Source organism: Mytilus trossulus, chromosome 9 (assembly GCF_036588685.1).
Source record: "Mytilus trossulus isolate FHL-02 chromosome 9, PNRI_Mtr1.1.1.hap1, whole genome shotgun sequence".
NCBI lineage: Eukaryota > Metazoa > Mollusca > Bivalvia > Mytilida > Mytilidae > Mytilus > Mytilus trossulus.
In genome coordinates, this window is record NC_086381.1 from 68,795,528 (window position 1) to 68,805,447 (window position 9,920).

At 32.2% G+C, this 9,920-nt stretch overlaps 1 long non-coding RNA gene across 1 annotated transcript; it reads left to right on the forward strand.

The window, feature by feature from the left end:
* The first annotated feature begins 759 nt into the window (after positions 1-759).
* On the forward strand, positions 760-9,716 carry LOC134683302 (uncharacterized). Its single transcript, XR_010100988.1, has 3 exons — positions 760-978; positions 1,966-2,161; positions 9,370-9,716. It is a non-coding gene; the product is annotated as an uncharacterized LOC134683302 (long non-coding RNA).
* Positions 9,717-9,920: the final 204 nt, after the last annotated feature.

Below are 9,920 nucleotides of genomic sequence, written 5' to 3' on the forward strand. Positions count from 1 at the left end.
TAAAATAGATTTAAAGGGAATTGGCCCTTTCTAAATTGGTAAAGTATGCATGCAATGATTTGAATAAAGTAAAAGGGAACTGACCTTACGCCATATTATTTATGTATGTGCCTCTGTCCCAAGTCAGGAGCCTGTTATTCAGAGGTTGTCGTTTGTTTATGTATTTGTTTTTCGTTCATTTTTTTATATATAAATAAGGCCGTTAGTTTTCTCATTTGAATTGTTTTAATCATTGTCTTATCAGGGCCTTTTATAGCTGACTATGCGGTATGGACTTTGCTCATTGTTGAAGGACGTATGGTGACCTATAGTTGTTAATGTCTGTCATTTTGGTCTCTTGTGGACAGTTGTCTCATTGGCATTATCATACCACATCTTCTTTTTTATATTACCTAAATTGGTAAAGTTGGCAAAAGTGTATTTGCCCTACCTAAACTGTAAGATTTGCAATGGTGGTTTTAAGATAAATTCAAAAGGATTATTAATTGGCACTTAACGGTAACCTCTTTTCTGTTGCAGTTGGTATGATTTTTATTGGATTGATTGTGTATATATATGAGGTTAACAGGTAATTTTTGATATTTTTATTTTTGTATTAAATTTTCACATAATTTATTATATATATATACCATGTATATTTGTATATCTGATGAGTTTGACACATTTAATTCTTAATATTTATTGAGTAGTTTTAAGTTATGCATCAGTGGTTATAATTATTGTAAGACTTTGTCATGGCTCAGTGAATTTTGATATATTGGTTATACATGTAACTCTCTAGGTTTTACTAGTTTGTGTTATGAAAACTCTGTTCTGTATGATAATTGGTTGATTAAGTCATATGTTTATTTTTGGAGGGAAACTCTATTGTTTGGTCAGAATAGGATTTATTTTGAACTGAGAGAAAGTGTTATGCAGCGTGAGTGTTAGTATTCATATTTGGTGGACACCTTCATTTAATTTTGATAAAAACATAAGGTCAGTTTTCTCAACTTATTGATAGAGATTTCTAGAAACATGCAAATATGTGGAAGAGTTGTATGAATATCATATACATATTGCAGCTATATTTGAAATATTTTATTGCTATATTCTGGACACTAATTCCTATTTAACATGTTTAAGAAATAGTTCAGTTACTTATTTGAATTGAAGTCTTAAATATTTGCACACATTTCCTATAGTTGTGTTACAGTAGTGTCTGATGATGTTTGAATTAGACTGTTATAGAGAGAAAATGTATTTTTTGAAGTCCCAATAAATGTGCATGAATTATATGTAAGTAACAATGGTGGATCCAGAAATTTTCATAAGTGGGGCCCCGCTCTGGGAATGCTTCAATGGTTCCCTGTATTCAACCAAATTTCTAAATTCGCTGTAAGTTATATTATTTTAAAGAAGTATTTCTATAAACTCGGAGAAATAATATATCATGGATATTAAATGATACATGTATTTTTATATGCAGCTACAAAAGGTCCAAAATAATGTCTTTAAATTATACTTAATGTATGTAACTGCAGATATAACTAGCTCACCTGGCCCAAAGGGCCAAGTCAGCTTTTTGTCCAGCCTTCGACTTTAGTCGAAAAAGCGAGACTAAGCGATCCTACATTCCGTCGGCGGCGGCGGCGTCAACAAATATTTACTCTGTGGTTAAAGTTTTTTTAAATTTTATTTCCTTTCTTAAACTATCTTGGGTTTGTACCAAACTTGGACAGAAGCTTATTTATGATCATAAGATAGTATCCAGAAGTAAATTTTGTAAAAATAAAATTCCATTTTTCCGTATTTTACTTATAAACGGACTTAGTTTTTCTGCGGGGAAACACTACATTCACTCTGTGGTTAAAGTTTTTTAGAATTTTAATAACTTTCTTAAACTATCCTTGGTTTGTACCAAACTTGGACAGAAGCTTGTTTATGATCATAAGATAGTATTATTTATATTTATATTTTGTACAGGATAAGAAAGCTGATGTTTTAATGATCTGGTGATCTGGTGTCGGTGATGTTACAAAATAATCTGATAGGAGATGGACATTTGTATAATATACATGGTTATGAAGATCAGTGTTTTCATTCTTGTCAAGACTGTCACTTTTGTTGCAGAAAGCTCGACATAGGGATAGTGACCGCAGTGAAGATTATGTGATATTAGGTGAGACGTCATTTCAGTATGTGCATTCTTGTTTTAGTTACTGTGGGTTTATTGATATTCATTGGATACCAATTTTCAGGGATTTTTTTTGGACAAGGGAACCACAAATTTGAATATTCAACAAATAACAAATTTTCAAAAGGAATGAATGGAGACTTTGCCTTTATACCATGAAATTAAATATCCACCAATATTCAAGTTTTCCATAAACCGCGAAAATAAATGAATCCACAGTAGTCTGTGTTTGTCTAAAGAATATATTGCACCCATTTCTTGTTTCAATGCTAAGCATACTTAAAACATAGTAATAGATATACCTCATTTATAAATCAATGAGTGGTTACCATTGTACATGGGACAAAATTACCAACATATTGGGTGTTTACTCCCAACCTATTGTAGTTAGATACTAAGAATGTAGTAATTTAGTTTATGATATATGATATGTATGGATAATAAATCTATACAAATTTTCCTTTTGGTAATTATTTTAATTTGTAAAATTAAATAATTACATTAGATGTAATGTTTTATTATAATATGTTATTCTGATTGGCTTACTGCATATCACATGTTATTCCTTAAGCAATTGCATTACACAATAAAATGTATCATTTATGATGACACGAGGTTTCACAGTAAAGTGCAGGTGTGAATTAAATAAAAACTTGATAAAAATTTCATAATCCTAGCAAAAAAAATTGTAATTATAAGTATTGAATGCTTCTTCATGTGTTCTTTTTGTAACTTTATAGGGTTGTAAAAGCGTTGACCCTGCTCACACTTTTAGAATGAAGAACTTTATTCCGCGCTTCATACAAAATGTACTTCGGTCAACGCTTTTACACCCCAATAAAATTTACAAAAAGAAGCATTCAATTCTTAAGTGAATAATCTGTCATGTCTGTGTTAGTGAAAAGAATCAACATGAAATGAATAAAATAGTTTTCAGAGGCAGATCTATATAATTTTTAAAAAAAAATCCCACAAAATTTTGTTGATAACATAGCTAATCACTGAAGCATGTATGGCAGTTTGTTGGTCATGTTGGTTGACCATTGGTTTTGGCTCATGAATAAAAAAAAATGTTTTTGTCTGATGATTTTGCTCAGAGTTATAGTCCTTTGACTTAAGAAAATTCACTAAAAAAATCAGTTGTCCAACCTTATTTTTTGTCATTCCTGAAGATTTTGATTTGATGATTAGTACATGTATATAGTTTCATCATGACAAGTTACAGATCAAGTTTTTTTTTTTTCTGGTCTAATAAATTTGTGCATAGTTATGGTTTTTGGACATAAAAAAACTTCTTTTGTCATGCTTGAAGATATTGACTTGATATTTTTATGTAGTTTATTGTAAAGCCTGTGACTTTTGTCACAGAAAGCTCGACATAGGGATAGTTATTCGGCAGTGGCAGCTACTATGGTGGTGGCGTTAGCTAAATTCATAGAAGCTTTATATTTTTGAAGGTGGATGCTTCATACTTTGTATATTATGTATATAGATGCCTCATGTAATGAAGTTTTCTTCTGTCACATTCACATTGACCTTGACCTCATTTTAATGGTTCAGTGAATTCTTGAAAAGAAAGTTAATATAAAAAAGAAGATGTGGTATGATTGCCAATGAGACAACTATCCACAAAAGACCAAAATGACACAAACATTAACAATTATAGGTCACAGGACGGCCTTCAACAATGAGCAAAGCCCATACCTCATATAGTCAGCTATAAAAGCTTTAAAATGATAAGACAATGTAAAACAATTCAAACGAGAAAACTATTGGCCTTATTTATGTAAAAAAATTAACGAAAAACAAATATGTAACACATAAACAAACGACAACCACTGAATTACAGGCTCCTGACTTGGGACAGGCACATACATAAATAATGTGGCGGGGTTAAACATGTTAGCGGGATCCCAAATCTCCCCTAACCTGGTACAGTGGTATAACAGTACAACATAAGAACGAACTATAAAAATCAGTTGAAAAAGGCTTGACTCATCAGATCTAGACAAAAAATACAAGTGGACCTGGCCGGGTACTTATACATCCTGACAAGACTTTTTGTAATATAAATTCTCTCTTATTATGAGTAATAGGTTAACTGTATTTGGTATGGGCATACAGTATGATACCTTGCAAGGTCCTCATGCCCGTCAAACTGTTTTCACTTGACCTCAACCTCATTTCATGGATCAGTGAACAAGGTTAAGTTTTAATGACGAAGTCCATATCTCCGATACTATAAGCAATAGGTTTTGTATATACGGTGTATGGGAGACTAAGGTGTACATGTCCGACTGACTCTTGTCATTTGACCTTGACCTCATTTTCATGGTTCAGTGGTTATAGTTAAGTTTTTGTGTTTGGGTCTTTTTTTTTTATACTATAGGCAATAGGTCAACTATATTTGTTGTATGGAAGAATTGTTAGCTGTACAAGCCTGCCTGCTATGGTTCATCTGAAGTTGACCTCATTTTCATGGTTCATTGGTCAATGTTTAGGTTTCCTGGTTAATTTTAAGTTCATGTGACAAACCTTTATATTAAGGACTATCAACACAATATCAATGATAAATAAAGACATTTCAGAATGAAATTGTGCTCTCTTGTTATGGTATAACCTTTAGGTCGAACAAAGGTATATATACAGAAAAAAACATATTAATTAACATTACATTGCATTGTACATTTGTTAAGGACGCATACAAATATGAGTTATATTACAACAGTATGATCAGTTTAGCTGATAGGTTCACATCAGAGAGAATCCAGTTTGTCATTTATAATTCTAATAAATTGGCACAATTTTCTAAGTTTAGATTTCTGTTTTTGGTTCAGTATAGCATTGAATTTTAACAGCTTGTCAATAAGTAGTGCTTTATTTGTCAATAGACTTGCATTCCATTACATAGTGGTGTTCGTCACCTATAGCAACTCTGCACAAAGGACTGTTCTCAGACAATGTTTTTCCATCTTAAAGATGTTTAATTTTACTACACTTAATTTGATTATTAATGTAGAATATGACAGGCTAAATGAAATGTTGATTTGAAATTGTCTGATAGGTAAAGGTAAACCTTGATGCAAAAAAGGACTGTAAAACCGAACATTTAGTTTTGATTGCCAATGAATGTAGAAAACAGAGAAAATGTTGTATTTAAACAATAAGAGACCTTTCCTATCTTTTAATAAACAGGGAATCCTACTTTAGACAAAATATCTTTTGGTTAAACTTTTAAAAGAGGTCTGAAGCAAGGTTGAATCTAAATCATTTAAGGAGGCTCGTGGGTATAAGATTTTCAGAAAAAAATTAAACATTTATTTTTTATAACAAATTTTTATTAATTACCTTTAGTAGTTGTTACTTTATCATATGGTACAAAAATCATCCCAAAAAATCAATTCGTGCTGGTCCCAGGTGACTTAAATGTGGATATCATTGAAAAAGCTCCAAATTATCTCCCTTTGGTGCAAAAATGCCATTTTTTGCTTCATTTAAAAATTGAAATATCTTTTTCAACTCATCGGTGACCGATATTTTTTATTGTTGTTTTCAAATCAGCTGTACATAAACTAAGTAATTGTAAAGTTTAAGCAATTTTTGTAATTTAGTTCTTTTTTTATTTCGATATTACCGCTTTTTCTCCTATTAGTTCATCAGAAAAAAAGGACATTATCAAAAATGTATGCTTCTTTCGAATGTAGATTGTGAGCGTAAATGAACATGACCCCATTTTTGTCGAGCCTTAGACTTTAGTCGAAAAAGTGAGACAAAGCGATCCTACATTCTGGCGGCGGTGGCGTCCACAAATATTCACTCTGTGGTTAAAGTTTTTGAAATTTTAATAACTTTCTTAAACTATACTAGATTTGTACCAAACTTGGACAGAAGCTTGTTTATGATCATAAGATAGTATCCAGAAGTAAATTAAAAGATAACTCCATTTTTTCTGTATTTTTGTTGAGCCTGCAACTTTTGTCGCAGAAAGCTCGACATAGGGATAGTGATCAGGCGGCCGCTACGGCAGCGGCTATGACGGCGGCTACGGCGGCAGCGGCGGTGTTAGCTCACTTCTTAAAAGCTTTATATTTGAGAAGGTGGGAGACCTGGATGCTTCATACTTTGTATATGGATGCCTCATGTTACAAAGTTTCTGTCAGTCACATGTCCAATGTCCTTGACCTCATTTTCATGGTTCAGTGACTACTTGAAAAAAAAGTTAAGATTTTTTGTAATGTTAAATTCTCTCTTATTATAAGTAATAGGATAACTATTTGGTATGTGCATACCTTGCAAGGTCCTCTTGCCCGTCAGACAGTTATCACTTGACCTCTACCTCATTTCATGGATTGGTGAACAAGGTTAAGTTTTGGTGGTCAAGTCCATATCTGAGATACTATAAACATTAGGATTTAGTATATTCGGTGTATGGAAGCACTGTAAGGTGTACATGTCCAACTGGCAGGTGTCATCTGACCTTGACCTCATTTTCATGGTTGAGTGGTTATAGTTAAGTTTTTGTGTTTTGGTCTGTTTTTCTTATGCTGTTTTCAATAGGTCTTCTATATTTTGTGTATGGAATGGTTGTAAGGTGTACAGGTCTACCTGGTAGGTGTCATATGACCTTGACCTCATTTTTATGGTTCAGTGGTCAAAGTTAAGTTTTTGAGTTTTGGCCTTTTTTTCTAATACTATATGCAGTAGGTCAACTATATTTGGTGTTCATGGAAATATTTCATGATCTACATGTCAGTTGCGCAGGTTTTATTTGACCTTGACCTCATTTTTACGGTTCATTTCTCTGTGATAAGCTTTTGTGTTTTGGTCTGTTTTTCTTAATTTAAAACAATAAGCAATAAGTCAATTTTATTTGTTATGTATGGAAGAATTGTTAGCTGTACATGCCTACCTGGCATGGTTCCTCTGACCTTGACCTCATTTTCATGGTTCAAAGGTCAATGTTTAGTTTTCTTGGTTTATGTTAAGTTTTTGTGACAGTTGTAATAAAGCTTTATTTTTAGGACTATCAACATAATATCAATGATTAGTAAAGAAGGCGAGACATTTCAGTGTGTGCACTCTTGTACTTTTAAATTGACTTAGGCCGTGTTCACATTGACCTAAATTTGGTGTTGTTTAAGTGTAACTCACACGTAAACTAAACACAATTGCGTTCCCATTGATAAAACTCAATGTTTACATGTAGTTTAAATCATGTTTTATCTACACACAGTCGATAGTCAATGTGGGGCTTGTGTAGGTTAAGTGTACACAAAACTAGGCATTTAGGACATTAGTTTTACCGTGTATATATTTAAGGAGGACACTATTTTTGAGTAAAATTGATATTTTTGATAATTATAAGTATAGTTCTTTACAGAAATTGTTGTCTAAATCTTACAGATTTTTTTTGTTCTTTATTATTAACCCCTGATCAAGACTCAAAGCAGCATCATTGCCGAACCCATAAGGCAGCAACCAATTGATTTTTTTGGGGGGAGCGGGGGGAGGGGCTATTATAGTTGAGTATAAAACATAAAGGCAAGGGGTGGGGTGGTGAGCTATGAATTTTGTTTTGAAACAAAAAATGTTTCCAGTGTTTGGCCCTGAAATTTTTTTTTGTTTGTTTCAACCTCAGCTGCCACTATATATAATGCTAAAATTTATTTCGACTTGTCACCAAAATTTGTCCTGAAAAAATCAATAGCCAACGCCCCTCTACCCCACCCCACCGCTCCCCTCCCCTAAAAATGAAGTAAATATTTGCTGCCTAATTCATTTGAAAAGGTCTTCCCGAATCGACTTGACGTACACAGAAATATTCGCCACTGGTCTTTACTCAAACAACGATTCACGCATAAATGCATGACTAAAAAAAGTGTGGGGAAAATGGTATGTTTGTCTAGTATCTCGATCAGATCCGTTAAATAACACTTAAAATAAATAAAAATACGCTACCCTATTCTTTTACCAAATACTCCTTGGAGAAGAAATACCATTTGAAACAAACAGAAAAGATAAAAATGTAGTGATCCCTAATATCTCAATCCTTTTTTTCGGCTGTAAGCACGCTGCTGCAGCTAACGTTTTCTAATGCGTAATCGAGACATCTCTAGTATATTCATACTACAGCAAATTATAAAAATCGCATATATAAAGTAGCAACCACTTAACTTAAAAAAGGGGGAGGGTTATTTTTTTATCCGAGTCAGATTGTTTTTTTCGCGCGTACGTTTTTATTTCTCTTTTTTTCGATGCTGGAAATACATTTTTTTTCAATTTTTAACACTTTAATGTATGGGAAAACTCTTGATTCAGAATGGTTATTTATCATCTGTATGACCTTTTTTTTTTTTTTTATCAAATTGGGGATCGGAATATTTCCATTCCCACCCCCACCCCCCTTTTGAAGTCAAATGGTTGTTCCCTTACCGCTAAAAAAATTGTCCTAAATTTTTGAATTCAATTCTACGTAATGAACATTTAAATGACATATTGTTTACAAGTGGGAACAAATCTTATGTACAGGTAGCTAAACAAGGTGTATAGATGTGAACAAATGTAATGTGAAACCAGTGTACACTACACTAAACGTATTGTAAACATGTTTACTCTACACGGTGTTTGGTGTGAACACGGCCTTAGATTTAACATTACATACAGTCTGCAGTTAAAGTTTCAAAACATTTATTAGATTTATTAACTATCCTAGATTTTCACCAAACTTGGACAGAACCTTCTTATAATCATAGGATAGTATCGAGAGGAAATTTTTATTGATTTTTTGCCTCATTTTTGTTGAACCTATGATTTACAGCAAAAGCTGGCGAGACACTGGGTTCCGCGGAACCCTTACAAATTTTTTTATTTCAATTTTCTATATAGTATAAAATTAAGTTCATTTATAGAAAAATATAGCGAAATCATATTAAATGAAAAAAATGATTTAGACCCGCAATCCCCCTTTACCAAGGATTAAACAAAGGAGTTAAATTTATCCACAGGATGAACAGAAAATACCAATCTAAAAAAATTAATATGGCAAACATGAACAAACGACAATCATATTCATTTACAAATTTTAAAATGTTTGCATATGAATGTTTAGTTTTAGGATGATTTAATTCCAACAAGTAGCATAATCATTATAATGTAGCTAGGATAATGAATCTTGTTTTTTGTTTATTTTTCAGTATGTAGAGAGAAGTTCAGAACAAGATATTGTTTGAAGAGGAATCACAGAGGAAAAGAGCTCAACTTTTAATGAATCTTCTTAGTACATCACTGAATCATGAGACAATAATTCATATTTGATTGTTATTACAAAGAGTGGATGTATCTGACTACCATTTGTATGACATTCATCATATGAAAACTTACAAGGCAAAGAATCAGATGTTACAAACAAATGTGTGTGCATTTAAAGACATGAATATATGTAAATGTTACTTTCTTCTTGTGATTTGAAGAGAATTTGTTTTAGATACTAACTGTGTATGAATTGATGGTTGTTTTAATACTATTTATAAATACTTGATTGTAAACCCTTAATCAATTAAAGAAGAAAACAGAAATGTTAGAAAAGTTGGGTTTTTTTTCATGCCACTTATTACATAATTCTTATAAACTGATTCTTGATTGATATGCTTAGTGTAGAGACATACCACACAAATAGACCTTTGGAAAATGTACATATATGTATCCTAATAATTATCTTTATTTCATACTGATTCTATAAGATGTT